We start from the raw sequence: 18216 nt of genomic DNA, 5'->3' as shown, positions 1-18216 counted from the left end.
TTTGGGGTTGTGGAGATAACTTGTCACCAAATTTTGTTGTAAATGTTGTCCATGTTTTTAAAAATTTGACTCTCCAGTTGTTGGGTCAGCTTTTACGTGGAGATCTGAAGAGACTGAAAAACTGTGTGCCATCATAACTATCATCTTCTCAGAATCCCCTCACTTTTATCCGTTGATGTCTGTAGGATTTGTAGTGACATCTTCTCTTTCATTCCTGATATGTATAATTTGTGCTGCTCCACTTTATTTATTTTTTTTAAAAGGCTACCATTATTATTATTTTTTTAATAAATTTATTTATTTTATTTTATTTTTTGGCTGCATTGGGTCTTCGTTGCTGCGCACGGGTTTTCTCCAGTTGCGGTGAGCGGGGGCTACTCTTTGTTGCAGTTCGTGGGCTTCTCATTGCGGTGGCTTCTCTTGTTGTGGAGCATGGGCTCTAGGCATGCCAGCTCAGCAGTTGTGGTGCATGGGCTTAGTTGCTCTGCAGCATGTGGGATCTTCCTGGACCAGGGCTCAAACTTGTGTCCCCTGCATTAGCAGGCGAATTCTTAACCACTGCGCCACCAGGGAAGCCCCATTTTATTCTTTTTTCAAAATTTATATTTATATTTATTTTTGGCCGCACGGCATGTGGGATCTTATTTCCCCAACCAGGGACTGAACCCGTGCCTCCTGTAGTGCAAGCACAGAGCCCTAACCACTAGACCGCCAGGGAATTCCCCTGCTCCATTTTATTCTTGATTAATAGACTCTTGCTCAGAGTTTATCCATTTTGTTAATCTTTTTAAAGAACCAAATTTTGGCCTTATTAATTTTCTCTATTGTTTGTTTTCTATTTCATCAAATTTTACTCTAATCTTTATTATTTTTTTACCTTCTACTTTAATTTGCTCATCTTTCTCTAGCTTCTTGGGTGGAAACTTAGATCATTGATTTTAAGCCTCTATTTTTTTAATAATATAAGCTGTACATTTCTCTCTAAGCACTGCTTTACCTACATCTCATACATTTTTTTATGTTGTATTTTATTATTCAGTTAAATATGTTTTATGATTTCCTTTGCTATTTCTTCTTTGGCCCATAAGTTAATTAGGAGTATATTGCTTAACTACCAAATATTTGGGGCTTTATAGAGAGCTTATTGTTATTGATCTCTAATTTAATTCCAGGTAATATACTCTGTATGAATTCAATTTTTTAAAATTATTGAGATTTGCTTTATGGCCCAGAAGATGGCTTATCTAGATGAATGTTCCATGTCCCCTTGAAAATAACATGCATTCTGCAGTTGTTAGGTATAATGTTTTATAAGTGTCAATTAGGTTAAGGTGGTTGATAGTATTGGTCAAGTCTTCTATCTCCTTGGTGAATTTTTATCCACTTGGTCTATCAATAGATGAAACAAATAGAAAATAAATAGCAAATGGCAGTCTTAAGTCCAAATTTATCAATAATTACATTAAATGTAAGTGCACTAAATACTACAATTAAAAAACAGAGGCTGTCAAATCTGAATAAAAAAGCAAGATCCAACTGTTGCTCTCCACAAGAGATGTACTTAAACACAAAGATAAAAATAAGTTGAAAGTAAAAGTTTGGGAAAAATAAAGCATGCAAAGACTGATCCAAGGAATTTGGAAATTAATATCAGGCAAAATAAACTTCAAGACAAGGAGTATTACCAGAGAAAAAGAGGGACATTTTATAATGATAAAAGGATCAATACATGATGACTTAAAATTTTTAAATGTGTATGGGAATTCGCTGGTGGTCCAGTGGTTAGGACTCTACACTTCCACTGCCCAGGGCCCGGGTTTGATCCCTGGTCAGGGAACTAAGATCTTGCAAGCCGCCTGGTGTGGCAAAAAAAGAAAAAAATTAAAATGCCTATGTACCTAATAAAATGAGCTTTCAAATTACATGAAGAAAAAATTGGCAGAACTAAAGGGAAAAAAACCAAGCCCACAATCATAGTTGGAGATTTTAACACTCTTCCTTACTGATGATAGAACAAGTATTGTACTACTTCACATAAAATACAGGAATCTTGCAACAGTATAGTTCCATTTTCCCCCTCTGGCCCAATCCTTTGAGCTACTGTTGTCAGCTGTACTATACCTATATATGTCATAAACCCCAGAATATAGTTTATAATGTTTGTTTTTAATTTATTTATTATATTTTATTTTTGGCTGTGTTGGGTCTTTGTTGCTGTGCGCAGGTTTTCTCTAGTTGTGGCGAGTGGGGGGCTACTCTTTGTTGCGGTGTGTGGGCTTATTGTGCTGGCTTCTCTTGTTGCGGAGCACGGGCTCTAGGTGTGTGGGCTTCAGTAGTTGTGGCTCGCGGGCTCTAGAGCGCAGGCTCAGTAGTTGTGGCGCATGGGCTTAGTTGCTCCGAGGCATGTGGGATCTTCCTGGACCAGGGCTTGAGCTTGTGTCCCCTGCATTGGCAGGCGGATTCTTAACCACTGCGCCACCAGGGAAGCCCTATAATGTTTGTTTTAACATTTTAAGCCAGACTTTTATAATAACCAACAGTATTAGTTTCCTATGGCCACTGTAACAAATGACCAAATTTAATGGTGTAAAACAACACAAATTTGTTACCAAACTTAGTGGCGTAAAACAACACAAACTTATTACCTTACAGTTTTGGAGGTCAGAGGTCTGAAATGGGTCTCATTAGGCTAACATCAAGGTGCCAGAAGGGTTGCATTCTTTTCTGGAGGCTCTAGGGCAGAATCTGTTTCCTTGCATTTTCCAGCTTCTAGAGGCCATCTGCTCTCTGATACTGACTCTTCTGCCTCCTTCTTCCACTTATAAGGACATCTGTGACTACATTGGGTCACATAATCCTGGATAATCTCTCCATCTCAAGGTCAGCTGATCAGCAACCTTAATTCCATCTTCAATCTTAATTCTCCTTTGTAACCTATCATATTCATAGATTCTGGAGTTTAGGTCAGGGATGTCTTTAATGGGTCATTATTCCTCCTACAATACTGACATATTTATTATTTTTGATGATCTCCCTTCCTGTGGATTATTTGGTGTCATTTTCCTTTAGTCTGAAGAACTTTCCTTAGCATTTCTTGTAGTACAGATCTGGTGGTGATGATTTTCTGTTTTTATTGATCTGAAATTGTCTTTATTTTGCTTTTTTTAAATTAAAATAAACTTTATTGAGATATAATTTGCATATAAGTAAATGAACCCATTTTTAGTTTGATGAGTTTTGAAAATGTATACACTCATGTAATCATCATTACAATCAATACATAGAATATTATCATCACCTCAAAAATTTATCTCATGACCCTTTGCAGTCAGTCTCTCTACTGCCCTGGCTGCAAGCAACCATAGATCTGCTTTGTGTCAATGAAGATTAGTATTTTGTTTTAGAATTTCATGTAAGTAGGATAATACAACATGTACTTTTTTTATGTGTGGCTTTTTTTGTTCAGCATCATGTTTTTGAAGTTCATACATATTTTATGGATCAGAAGTTTGTTACTGGGACTTCCCTGGTGGCGCAGTGGTTAAGACCCCACACTCCCAATGCAGGGGGCCCAGGTTCAATCCCTGGTACAGGAACTAGATCCCACATGCATGCCGCAACTAAGAGTTTGCACGCCACAACTAAGAAGCTGGCGAGCTGCAACTAAGGAGCCTGTGAGCCGCAACTAAGGAGCCCGCCTGCCGCAACTAAGACCTGACACAGCCAAATAAATAAATAAAGATTAAAAAAAAAAACTTAAAAAAAAAGTTTGTTACTTGTAATTGCTGAGTAGTATTCCACTGTATGAATATACCACAATTTGTTAATCCATTCACCTATTGATGTACATTTGTGTTGTTTTCAGTTTGCGGCTCTTATGAATTAAGATTCTGTGAACATTCATGTACAGGCTATTTTGTAAACATTTGTTTCTCAAATAAAAGCTCTTTTGGATAAATATAGGAGTGGGATGGATGGGTCATGTGGTAAGTATAATTTTATAAGAAACTACCAACACTTTTCTGAAAATGCTTATACCATTTTACACTCCAACCAGCAAAGTATATGAGTGCCAGTTGCTCTACATCCTCACCAACACTTAACATATTGTCTGTCTTTTTAATTTTAGCTATTTTAGTAGCTATGTAGTGGTATTTCGTTTGCATACATTTTCTTTATGTCTTTGAAACTTAATAACAGCTGAATTAAATTAACATCTGAGTCATCTTGGGGATTTTGTTGACTGACTTATAACATTTCCTGTTTCTTCACTTGCCCACTATTTTTGTTAGATACTGGACATTAAGAATGATATGTCCCAGGATTCTAGATTCTGTTATGTTCCTTGGAAGAATGGTTTTTGTTCTTGCAGGAAGCTACCTTGGCTAGACTTCAACTCCAAATCCTCTCTCCAGCAGGCAAAAGCTGATATCCTTACCCAGTTCTTTCACCTTCTAGCTGCTGCTTTTTTTTCTTTTTTTTAAACTGGGCTGCCTGGTGTTAACCCTATGCATGTGTAGGTTAGCAGTCAAACAAGGATTGGGGGGGATTATTTTATGCAAATGTTGGGGATCCCCCCCTGCTATTCTCTGCTTTCCAGGATTTCTCCTCTAACTCTGGTTGTTCTGCCAGCCCCAAACTCTAATCTCTAACACCTCAAGGCAGTAAAGCTGTGTCTTTTCCCCACCAGAGCTGCTTGCAGGTTGGGGAATGCTCTCAGCAAAACGCCACAGATTCACAAATCTCACCAGTTGCAGTTGTTTTCCAAGGTTACTTACCTCCAGTTTTGCTTACTTTTGGTCACTCTCCAGTGCCTTCAAATAATTAAAAAAAAATTTTTCCCCAAATTTTGTAATTGTTATTCATGAAAGGTTAGTCTGACTGAACTTACCTGCCATCACTGGAAACCAGAACCAGAAATACTTCATTTGGCTGTGGCAAAGCAAAAATCTACGTTTGCCAAGTGCCTGAAACCTTCTTTACCTGCTCAGGGAGCCTCTTCTCCTTTACGAACCTTTGACTCCACATTGAGCACCCCTGGGCCCCCCTGAGCTACTACAGCACCCCCTTTTTCACAAGTAGTGGAACTCCCTGTTTTTCAATGGGCACAAGGCCATCTGGAATAAAGACTATATTTCCCAGCTTCTGCATTTATATGTGGCTGAGGTAATGTAATATAGGTTTTTCAGGTTGAGTTCTTCAGAGTCAGAAGCTGAGAAGGAATTTGGGGTGCTAAATACTTATTACAAATGAACAGCTATGAGAAGAAGGGTGCAGAAACAGGACGGGGCAGAGAAAGAAGTCAAACTGTGAAGCCACAGGCAACTCAGTGGGGAGCTCTGTATCACTTACTGCCTGTCAGAGTGTACCTTGTTGGGCCCAAATTGTTGGGCCTTTATAGTCCCACTCTCTCAGTCACCTGGTGCAAGCTACTATGGGATAGTATGACCCCAAGTAAAGTGGATCTGTGCAGCATGAAGGAGCCAACTGCCAGAGGCTGTTTGATAATAACCACATTCTCTACAGATGAGCAGTGCATTAGGGTTCTCCAAAGAAACAGAACCAATAGAATATCTATATCTAGATATATATATTCATATACCTATCTCTATATCTATATCTATCTATCTATCCATCTATCTATCTATCTATCTATCTATCTATCTATCTATCTATCTATCTATCTATAGAGAGAGATTTATTATAAGGAATTGGCTCACACTATTATGGAGGCTGACAAGTCCCAAGATCTGCAAGGCAAATTGACAAGCTGGAGACCCAGGAGAGCCAATGATGTAGTTCCAATCTGAAGGCTGGCAGGCTCAAGACCCAGGAAGATCTGATGTTTCAGTTTAAGTCTGAAGGCAGGAAAAAACAGATGTCCCAGTTTGAAGGCAGTCAGGCAGAATGAATTCTCTCTTAGTCAGGGGAGGGTCAGCCTTTTGGGTCTAGTCAGGCTTTCAACTGATTGGATGAGGCCCTCCCACATTAGGGAGGGCAATCTGCTTTATTCAATCAACTGATTCAAATGTTAATCACCTCCAAAACACCCTCACAGATACATTCAGAATGTTTGACCAAATATCGGGGCACCATGTGGTCTAGTCAAGTTGATACATAAAATTAGCCATCACAGGCAGCAAGTCATTTCTTACATCATCCCTGTGTCTATCTTGATGGGCAACATCCAGAAAGTTTTCTTAAAGGGTGGAAAGTCCAATTCTCTGTCCTTTCCTCTTTCCCGCTGGTTTAAATGCAGGCAGAATATCTGGAAATTTAGCAGGAAATTTTGACTGTGAGGTGGAAGTCACATGCTGAAGATGGGGAAGAAAAAAGAAGCTGACAACTTTGTAAAACCCACACTACCAGCCTTGAATTGCCTGTCTCTGGCCTTTTCTGCGAAGGAGAAATAAACTTATCTTTTGTAAGGTATTGTTATTTTGGATTTTCTACAACTTACAGCCAAACCTAATTGTAATTAATATAGCTCCTTTCTCCCTGAAGGACTAGAGTTTATTTATAAATTCATAAATAAGGTAGGTTATAATATTCATGAAGATAGAGACTATATCTTATTCAACACTCTTTCCCCAGTGCCTGACATCAGAGTGCCTGGCACATGATAATGGTAGTGACCACATCTGGCACTTTTATATATATCAGGCATTGTCCTAAGTGTTTTATATACATAACATGTAATTATGAGTCTTAGGTATGAGGTGGCTATTATTACTCCATTACTATGTTCATTTAGGTTCAGAGAGGTTAAGGAACATAATATATGCCAAGGTTATAAAGGTAATAAGTGGACAGCTGAGATTTGAACCCAGGCAGTCTAGCTTTTTTTTTTTTCTTTTGTGCCCGCGCCATGTGGCATGTGGCATGAGAGATCTTAGTTCCCTGACCAGGGATTGAACCCACACCCCCTGCATTGGGAGTGCGGAGTCTTAACCACTGGATCAGCAGGGAATTCCCCAGGCAATCTAGCTCTTAACTACTACTCCATCCCGCTTCTCATAGATGCCTGTTTAGTGAGTAGGTATTCAATAAATACTTGTGAAATGAATGGAAACCCCCAGGCTTCCACAACTGTGGCCTGAAGGGAGCTGAAGCCATATGTGGGGCTAAAGTGTGTGCAGGCCCAATCATTTCTAGTATCTGGGGCTGCCTAGAGGGGTCTCAGCGGCTGGGCTGCCCCTGGTCTGTGGTGGCACATGTCACTGAGTGAAAGACGTGCACTGGTCTCTCTCTGAGCTTCAATTTCTTCAATTATAAAATAAGGATAGGGCTTCTCTGGTGGCGCAGTGGTTAAGAATCTGCTTGCCAATGCTGGGGATGCGGGTTCCAGCCCTGGTCCAGGAAGATCCCACATGCCACAGAGCAAATAAGCCTGTGCGCCACAACTACTAAGCCTGCGCTCTAGAGCCCCTGAGCCACAACTACTGAAGCCTGTGTGCCTACAGCTGGTGCTCCGCAACAAGAGAAGCCACCGCAATGAGAAGCCCGCGCACTGCAACAAAGAGTAGCCCCCGCCTGCCCCAACTAAAGTAGCCCCCAACTAAAGACCGCGTGCAGCAACGAAGATCCAATGCAGCCAAAAATAATAAATAAATAAAATAAATAAATTTAAATAAATAAAATAAGGATAACAATACCTACCAACAGGGTTTTTGTAAGAATTAAATAATATGTAGGAAGTGCTTGGGAAAGTGCCAGGCATATGGTAAATGCTGACTAAAAGTCAGCTAAGAGTATTATCATGATTTTAATGTAATTGTGGTTATTAGTTCATCTTTTTGTTTTTAAAAATGGCTTTATTGGGATATAATTCATATACCATACAATTCACTTGTTTAAAGTGTACAAGTCAATGGTTTTTAGTACATTCACAGAGTTGGGCAACCGTCATCACAATCAATCTCAGAGCATCTTCATCACATGAACATGAAACCCAGTACTCATAAGCAGTCCTACTCTTCCCTGCCTCCCTCCTATACCCAGGCAACCACTAATCTACTTTCTGTCTCTATAGATTTGCCTATTCTGATTATTTCATGTAAAGGGAAATCATAAAATGTGTGCCTTTTGTGTCTGGCTTCCTTCACTTAGCGTAATGTTTTCAAGGTTCATCCATGTTGTAATGTGCATCAGTACTTCATTTCTTTTTACTGCTGAATACTATTCCATAGTATTTTATTTATCCACTCATCAGTTGATGGACATTTGGCATAAGTTCAGCTTTAATCCTCACAATAGCCCTGTGAAGCTGCTGCTCAGGAATTACCATTATTTCCATCTTATAGATGAGGAAGTTGAGACCCAGAAAGAGAAAATGATGTGCTCAAGGTCACACATCAAATTAGAGGCAGTCTTCTGACTACTGGTCAGTTTCCAGTGGCCCGCAGATGCAATGATGAAGTACAGGCTTGTGGCTTATGTATGTATATGGATGTACCAGGCTTTTGAGAGGGGAAGGAGAGAGATCATGGTCCAGCAGTTCTGGCCTGGCTCCAGTCCGCAGCTCAGCTCAGCTGGCTCCGGTCCGTCAGCTCAGGGTCCACCAGCTCAGCTCCTGGGAGGCAGGAGCCTCCATCAGGCTTCCTTTCTGTGTCTAGGGCAGATAAGAAGCCCTTTAAGAATCCAGATTTTGGGACTTACCTGGTGGCGCAGTGGTTAAGATTCTGCCCTCCCAATGCAGGGGGCCCAGGTTCGATCCCTGCTCTATGAACTAGATCCCACATGCATGCTGCAACTAAGAGTTTGCATGCCACAACTAAGGAGCCCACTTGCCGCAACTAAGGAGCCCATCTCCAGCAACTAAGACCTGGTGCAACCAAATAAATAAATTAATAATAATAATAATTAAAAAAAAAAAGAATCCAGATTTCACTTGGCTGTCTCATTGCCAGATTTTACCTCCTGGGGCCCCTACTGGAGGTCAGCCACACAAGATAAGAGAATGGGGATAGAATATGGAGGATGCAAAGCAGGCTGAGACCCTTAGCTCAATAGGAAGGCTTTCCCCAGTGTGACTTTTCCCTACTCTTCAGTCTCCTGCTCTCACCAAGGCCATGCATCCCAGCTTTCAGTTTCATACACCTGTGCTCTAATACACACTGATCCTTCTCTCTGAGATTCTGCTCTCTGCCAGTTGTATTAATTAATTATTCCTCCTTTTATTTTTTACAACCTAGCTCAAACGTCATTTAAAGGTAATAATAATAGGAACTTCTGCTACTGGGAATATGGGAGTAGATGTATTTTTCCCTATTCCTCCCACTAAGTACAACTAAAAATCCTGGACTTTATATATAAAACAAAAATAAGAAGACTCTGAAAGATAGAGAGAGGAGAGACTGGCTAGGAATCTTGGGATTCCTAGGAATTCCTGAGGAATGACATGGTGGTGAGTTCCCTGAGTTTTCTTGGAGCTGAAGAAACTGGCAACCAGAAATGCCAACGAGTACAGACCAAAAGAGCCCCATAAAAGCCTGTTTTCTCTAGCCAAAGGACCAAGAAAAAGAGGCAGCTCAGCAAGGAGAAAATCATCTAGACAATAAGTGCCCTGGCCTAGCTAAACAACACAGAAAAAAACTGTAGTACTACCTTACCCATGTCAGCAAAGGCCAAGTGTGCAGCCTAGATTTCCTGCTTTTAGAGGTACCCCAACATCCCCACTTGGGAGGTGTCAGAAAAGGTCAAGCAGGGTGCTGCACTCACATTTCTGCCCAGCAGTAAGGAGAAGTCCCCCTCCTCAGGTATCAATGGAAGCTGTGTAAGGAACCTGGACTTCTACCTATACCTGGCAGTAACTTGGCACAGCCCTCACTTCTCTTGCCTGAACAGTGTCCAAAAAAAAAAAAAAAAAGCCAGCTAAAACAGAAGGTTTAAATAAGATCTAGAGTCTCATAACATTCAGGAAAATATCCAGGTTACAAAAAACAAAAAAGACACTTGCCATATTTTCTATTTTTCGAGAGAAAAGGAAATCCAACAGATGCCGATACCACAATAACAGAGATATTAGAATTATCTGGCAAAGATTTTAAAGCAGCCATAATAAAAGTTCTGTGAGCCATTACAAACATGCTTGAAATAAATGCAAAAGAATAGAAAGTCTCAGCATGGAAACAGAAAGTCCAGTGAAGACATAGAAGATATAAAGAACCAATTCTAAGTTTGGGACTAAAAATACAGTAACTTTTGATTTAAAAAACTCAATGGATGGTATCAACGGAAGAATGGACAGAGCGGACATAGGAAAGTATCTGTGAACACAAAGGTACAACAACAGAAATTCTCCAGTCTGAACAGGGAGAGAAAAAAAAGGCTCAAGGACTGGTGGGACTAGAGCAAAAGATATGACATTCATGTCAGAGTCCCAGAAGGACAGGAGAAAGAGGGAGGGGGTGAAAAGGTACTGGGAGAAACAGTAGCTGAAAATCTCCAAAATTTGTCACGAAACATAAACCTACAAATTCAAGAAACTGAGCAAACTCCAAATACGATAAACCCAAAGAAATCCATATCAAGACACATCATAAACTTCTGACATTGACAAAGAAAACATCTTAAAAGCAGCCAGACCAAAAAAAGAAAAAAAACACCTTACCTATAGGTGAAAAATAATTAGAATGACAACAATTTCTCATCAGAACCATGGAGGTCAGAAGGAAGTAGCACAATATTTTTCAAGTGCTGTCAATCCAGAATCCTATACCCAGTAAAAACGTCATTCTTGAATGAAGGGGACATTGAGACATTCTCAGATAATGGAAAACTAAGAAAATTTATCACCAGCAGACATACCTAAACAAATAGCTAAAGGAAGTTCTCTAAGCAGAAAGAAAACAATATAAAAGAAGGAACGCTAGAACATCAGGAAAGGAGAAAGAATACAGTAAGAAAAAATATGGGTAAACACAATAGGATTTCATTCTCCTCTTAAGTTTTCTAAATTATGATAATTGAAGCAAAAATTACAACACTTTCTGATATTGTCCTAAGTGTTTGTAGAGGAAATATTTAAGGCAATTATAATAAATGGGGGAGAGTCAAAGGAGGTAAGGACAGTTAAAGATTCTATACTTGAACTAGTAAAATGATGACACCAGTAGACTGGGACAAATTATGGATAAAATGTAATACCTAGAGCAACTACTAAAAAAAAGCTATACAAAGACATACATTCAAAAGCACTATAGGACTTCCCAGGTGGCACAGTGGTTAAGAATCCACCTGCCAATGCAGGGGACACGAATTTGATCCCTGGTCTGGGAAGATCCCACATGCTGCAGAGCAACTAAGCCCGTGCACCACAACTACTGAGCCTGCACTCTAGAGCCCACATGCCACAACTACTGAAGCCCGCACACCTAGAGCCTGTGCTCTGTAACAAGAGAAGCCACCTCAATGAGAAGCCTGTGCACCGCAACAAAGAGTAGCCCCCACTTGCCACAACTAGACAAAGCCTGCGCGCAGCAACGAAGACCCAACACAGGCAAAAATAAAAATAAATACATTTATACAAAAGCACTATAAATAAATCAAAATGAAATGCTAAAAATGTTCCCATAGGGAGCAAGTAATGCAGGCAAAAGGAAACAGAGAAATGAAAAACAGAGAACAAACAGAAAGCAAAACAAAACAAAATGGCAGACTTAAGCATTAAGCCCTAACATAGCCACAATTATAGTTGGAGACCTCAGTATCCTTCTCACAGCAATTAAAAGAACAACTCGACACACGACCAGCAAAAATAAAGACATCTACAATAACACCATCAACTAACAAATCTAATGAATATTACATAACACTCAACCAAACAACAGCAGAATACACATTCTTTTTGAGTGCTCACTGAACATATACCAAGATAGAGCATATCCTCAATAACAAAACAAATCTCAACAACAACCAAAAAGAGTTGAAATCATATAGAGTGTGTTCTCTAGCCACAATGGAATCACTACACATCAATAACAGAAAGATAACAAGAAAATTTCTTAATACTTGGAACTAAAGAATACACTTCTAAATAATCCATTGGTCAAAGAGGAAGTTTCAAGGGAAAAAATACATTAAACTGGATGAAAATGAAAATACAACAAAATTTGTGGGACACAGCTACAGCAGTGTGGAGAGGAAAATCTGTAGCATATGTTAAAAAAGAGGAAAAATGTCAAATCAATAATGTAATCTCCTACTTCAAGAATCTAGAAAAAGAAGAGCAAAATAAACCCAAAGCAAGCAAAAGGAAGGGAAAAATGAAGACAAGAGCAGAAATCAATGAAATTGAAAATTGATTAACAGGTCTCAGTTGATCACTGACTGAATGATGATATAGAGAAGTTAATGCCACTGAAAGAAAAGTTTAATGTTACTACTCACAGTTCCCCTACAGAGGGGAGGCATAGAACACTATGCAAGACCATGGGGGAAGCACCAGTATTGGTCAGGAGGCAGAAAGGAGTGAGGGGCACAATCTTTATTGGGGTTTCCACAGGAAAGACACAGCAGGGCAGGAAAACAGTTTAGGATTGGCTAATTTGAATAATTCTAGTGGGCTTTGGTCTGTTCCTGGTCATCTGGTACTTGGCCCTGGGTGATTTAGGGCAGGGAAAGTATTGGCTTGGAGTATGAGGGTTAAATAAAGGAAGTGGTTGGCATATAGACTTGGGATTGGTTGAACAGTCTGTAATATGATTTTCACATGCCTGCAAAAGCTAGGTTGCAAGGGAGATGTAAACAACTTTAATCATTAGTTTGTCCCTGTGATTAATGGGTGCCAAATAGACAAATGTAAAATCTAAGAAAACATAGTAAGAACAAAAGCAGAAAAGCAATAGAGAAAATCAGTGAAACAAAGAGCTGATTGTTTGAAAAGATCAATCTGATAAATCTCTCGTAAGACTGCCAAGAAAAAAGAGAGAAGACACAAATTACTATGGATGAAATAAGGAATATCACTACAGATGCTCAGACATCAAAAAAATAGTAGGGGAACACTATAAGCTCTACACACGTAAATTTAACAACTGGAACAAAATGGACCAATTCCTCAAAAAAATACAAACTACCACAACTTATCCAATATGAAATAGATAATTTGAATAGTTCTATAACTATTAAGGAAATTGAATTCCTACTTTCAAATCCCATAAAAGAAATCTCCAGGCATAGATGATTTCACTAGAGAATTCCACCAAACATTTAAAGAAAAATTAATACTAATTCTACACAATAGCTTCTAGAAAATAGAAGAGAAGGAAACACTTCCTAATTCATTTTATGAAGTTAGTATTACCCTGATACCAAAACCAGACAAAACAGTACAAAAAAAAGAAACTATAGATTAATATCCCTCATGAATGTAGATTCAAAAATTCTTAACAAAATATTAGCAGATAGAATTCAACAATCTATAAAAAGAATCATATACTATAACCATCCAGGGTTTATTTCAGGGATGCAAAGCCAGTTCAATATTCAAATATCAATTAATGTAATCCACCATATTAGCAGGCTAAAGAAGCAAAGTCACATGATCTTATCAATTGATACAGAAAAAGCTTTTGACAAAATTCAACAGCTATTCATGATAAAACTTCCCAGAAAAATGGGAATAGAGGGGAACTCCTCAATTTGTTAATGAACATCAACAAAAAACCTACTGCTAATGTTACACATAATGGTGAAAGACAATGTTTTCCCCTATGATTGGAACAAGACAGGATGTCTTCTTTTGTCACTCTTATTCAACATAGTGCGGGAAGTTCTAGCCAGTGCAATAAGGCAAGAAAAGTAAATAAAAGGTATACACACTAGAAAGAGAAATAAAAGTGTCCCTAAATGCAGATGACGTGATTGTTTACGGAGAAAATCCCAAGGAATCTATCAAAAAGCCTCTTAGAACTAATAAGTGAGTTCATCAAGGTCACAGAATACAAAATAAACATACAAAAATCAATTGCATTTCAATATACTAGCAATGAACACGAGGAAAACAAAAATAAAAATACAATACCATTAACAATCACTCAAAAAAAAAAAAACTTAGGTGTAAATCTGAAAAAGCATGTACTGTACAGGATTTGTATACTGAAAACTACCCAATGCTGGTGAATGAAATAAAACAAAATCTAAATAAATGGAGAGACATACTGTGTTCACGGACTGGTAGATTCAACACAGTAAACATGTCAATTCTTTCCAAATTGATAAACAGGTTTAATGAAATTCCTATCAAAATCACAGCAAGAGTTTTTTGTAAACATAGATAAGATTATTCTCAAATTTATACAGAAAGGCAAAGGAACTAGAATAGCTAAAACAAATTTGAAAAAGAAAATAAAGTGGGAGGGATCAGTCTACCCAATTTCAAGACAAATACCTACAGTTACCAAGACTGTGTAGGGGCTTCCCTGGTGGCACAGTGGTTAAGAATCCACCTGCCAATGCAGGGGACACAGGTTCAAGCCCTGGTCCAGGAAGATCCCACATGCTGCGGAGCAACTAAGCCTGTGTGCCATAACTACTGAGCCTGTGCTCTAGAGCCCGCGAGCCACAACTACTGAGCCTGTGTGCCGTAACTACTGAAGCCCGTGTGCCTAGAGCCCATGCTCCGCAACAAGAGAAGCCACTGCAGTGAGAAGCCCGCACACCACAACGAAGAGTAGTCCCCGCTCACCACAACTAGAGAAAGCCCACATGCAGCAAGGAAGACCCAACACAGCCATAAATAAATGCATAAAGAAAATAAATTTATAAAAAAAAAAAAAAGACTGTGTAGTACTGGTGGAGGAATAGACACATAGATCAATGAAACAGAATAGAGATCCCAGAAATGTACCCACAAATATGCCCAATTGATTTTTGACAGAGGTACAAGAGCAATTCAATGAAGGAGAGATAGCCTTTTCAACAAATGGTTGTTGAAATAAATGTCTGGGCCCAAATGGAGCCACTCCTGCTCGTGGTGACACAGAAATTTAGATAACCTTCATGTCCCCGTAGATGTTCCACTTCAACAGAAACACACTATATCATCAGCCAATCCCCAAATGTCAAGCCAGCTCTGGGCTCTATACTTATTTCCTGTTCCTTCTCACCCCAAATGGGGTTGACTATGTGGCCCCAGTCAATCAGATATTTTCTATTTTTCTCTTCCTGTTCATTATTCTTTATCTTATAAAAGCTTCCTGTCTTTTGCTCCATTTAGCAGTTTTCTGAATGGCTACTGTCTGCTTCATGAAGTGTTAAATTAAGTTTGTATCACCTAAATTATCTTCTTTAATCGTTTTTTAACATGGTGCTAGAGCAATTGAACATCGATAGGCAAAGCAATGAGTCTCTACCTAAATATAACACATTATACAAAAATTAACTCAAAATGGATCACATATTTGAATGCAAAACATAAAACTTAAAACTTTTATGAAAAAACATAGGAGAAAATCTTTGGGATCTAGGATTAGGTCAAGTGTTCTTATTTTTTTTATTTTAAACCTTTTTTTTTTTTTTTTTTTGGCCATGCCACGCACCTTGCAGGATCTTAGTTCCCTGACCAGGCATGGAACCCGGGTCCCTGCAGTGAGAGCACTAAGTCCTAACCACTGGACCATCAGGGAACTCCCAGGTCAAGTGTTCTTAAAGTTGACACCAAAATCATGATCCATAAAAAGGAAAAACTGGGGACTTCCCTGGTGGCACAGTGGTCAAGAATCAGCCTGCCAACGCAGGGGATACAGGTTCGATCCCTGGTCCAGGAAGATCCCACATGCCGCAGAGCAACTAAGCCCGTGGGCCACAACTACTGAGCCTGCACGCCACAACTACTGAAGCCCGTGCACCCTAGAGCCCGTGTGCTGCAACAAGAGAAGCCACCGCAATGAAAAGCCCGCACACCAAAACGAAGAGTAGCCCCCACTCGCCACAACTAGAGAATGCCCATACGCCGCAACTAGAGAATGCCCACGCGCAGCAACAAAGACACAGCGCGGCCAAAAAAAAAAAAAAAAAAGTTCAATGTCATTAGCAACTAGAGGAATGCAAGTTAAAATCACAACAATATATCACTTGACACTTACCAGAACAGCTAAAGTAAAAAATAGTGACAACACCAAATTTGTGAGGATGCGGAAAAACTGGATCACTCAAACATTGTTGGTGGGAATGCAAAATGATACAGCCACTCTGGAAAACAATTTGTGAGTTTTTTTAAAAAAAACTAAACATACAAATACTCTATAGCCTAGCAATTGCACTCCTGGGCATTTATCCCAGAGAATAGACTTATGTTTACACAAAAATCTGCAAATGAATGCTTGTAGCAGTTCATAATAGCCAACACTGGAAACAACCTAGATGTCCTTCAACCTGTGACTAGCTAAATAAACTGAGGTACATCCACACCACAGAATACCATTTAGCAATATTAAGAAACATATTGATATACATACGCTCAACAATCTAGATGAATCTCTGGAGAATCATGCTGAGTGAAAAAAGCCAATTTTAGAAAGTTACTATTATATGATTCCATTTATATAACATTCTTGAAATGACAAAGCTATAGAAATGGAGAATAGATTACTAGTTACCAGGGATTAAGGAAGGGGTAGAAGTGAGAGGGGGAAGGAAATGCGTGTGGCTATGAAAGGGCAACATGAGGGATTCTCAGGAGGTGATGGAAATGTTCAGTATCTTGACTGCATTTTTGTCAATAACCTGGTCTTGATGTCATACTATAGTTCCGCAAAATGTTACCATTAGGGGAAAAGGAGTAAAGGGTAAAGGGTACATGGGATCTCTCTGTATTATTTCTTACAATTGCATGTGAATCTGCAATTATCTTAAAAATTTAATAATATAATTAAAAAATCAGTAAGAAATTATCCCCTGCCCCACCCCAGGCAAATAGTAATAGTTATCATCAGAGGCAGATTTACCATAAAGCTAAAGGTAAGCTTCAGGGCCGACCTGCACAGACCCTGGGGGTCCCAGAAGTTACTGGGGATTTGTAATCAGTGTTCTAATTGGGGAGAAGCCAGATTGCAACAGGAAGACTTTCTGATAAATTGCCTAGAGGTTTCAGAAGAAAGGGACCTAAATTTCCAAGATTCTGTAATTTAAAAAATCTCATTCTAAATAAATATTAATGTGTACCTAATTTTAATGTGTACCTAATTTTAGAAGGTCTCAATAAGTATTTACAAAAGCTTCAGTCCCCACAAAACTTGGCTCAGCCCCTCCTTACCATACCATGGTGACTAAGAACAGGGACTCTAAATTCAGATCCTGGGTATTCTCACTAGGTGTGTGACCTTAGATTAGTGTCTCTGAGCATTTCTTCATCTGTAAAATAGGGATGATAAACGGAATATTGCCTGCCATATCAGTAAACAAAGGGTGTCACAGTCATCAGCGATTGAAGCCATGCAGCCAACACCGAAGGGGGTGAGCCCTGAGGGAACTCAGGAAGGAAACAAAGAATACCTGCCATCTAGCAGCCTTCAGACTGCAGCCCCTCCCTAAGGTGAGCCCTGAGGAAACTCAGGATGTGAAAGCACAGGATACTGGACCCAGATAGCTAAGGTGCATATCAAAGGAATGATTTCATTGAGCCCAGAATCTTACATCTTCCCATATATAGAAAAGTGCTAAATTCCTTAACTTGCGATTTCTGGTTTTCTTTTATTAGTAGTAATCTTTTGATGTTCCAGACTACCTGCACTTTGTTGCAAAACTCCTATGCATCCTAGCTCCCCCCTCGCCTCCTCAGAGCAGTTCTCTCAGGGTTACTTGAGATGCTGCCTCCTGGGCTTGAAGTCCTAAAAATTCCCGCCAAATAAAACATAACTCTCAACTTTTTGGTTGTGAATGATTTTTAGCCCACAGGGACAATGATAAACTTACCTTACCGTTGTGAGCATTAAATGAATTATTATAACTAAGAAGCTTAGAAGTGCCTGGCAGTAAATGCTATGTGTATACCCTTACCATTATTAGTGAGCACCTGGGTTGTGCCTGGCATTATACTGAGAATTTTAAGCACATTAATTTAATTCTCAGAATAGCCAAAGTACTAACATAATGTACATTTTCGGTATGAAGTAATTGACGTTTTGAGAGACTGAGTCTACAGGTAGACTGAGTGTATAGGATTAGGCCTGACTCCAAAACCACACTACCACCAACACGGTTTTCCCTAGGAAA

Source organism: Balaenoptera borealis (genome assembly GCF_965194805.1).
Source record: "Balaenoptera borealis genome assembly, chromosome: 1".
Lineage (NCBI taxonomy): Eukaryota > Metazoa > Chordata > Mammalia > Artiodactyla > Balaenopteridae > Balaenoptera > Balaenoptera borealis.
This window is presented reverse-complemented; position numbering follows the sequence as displayed.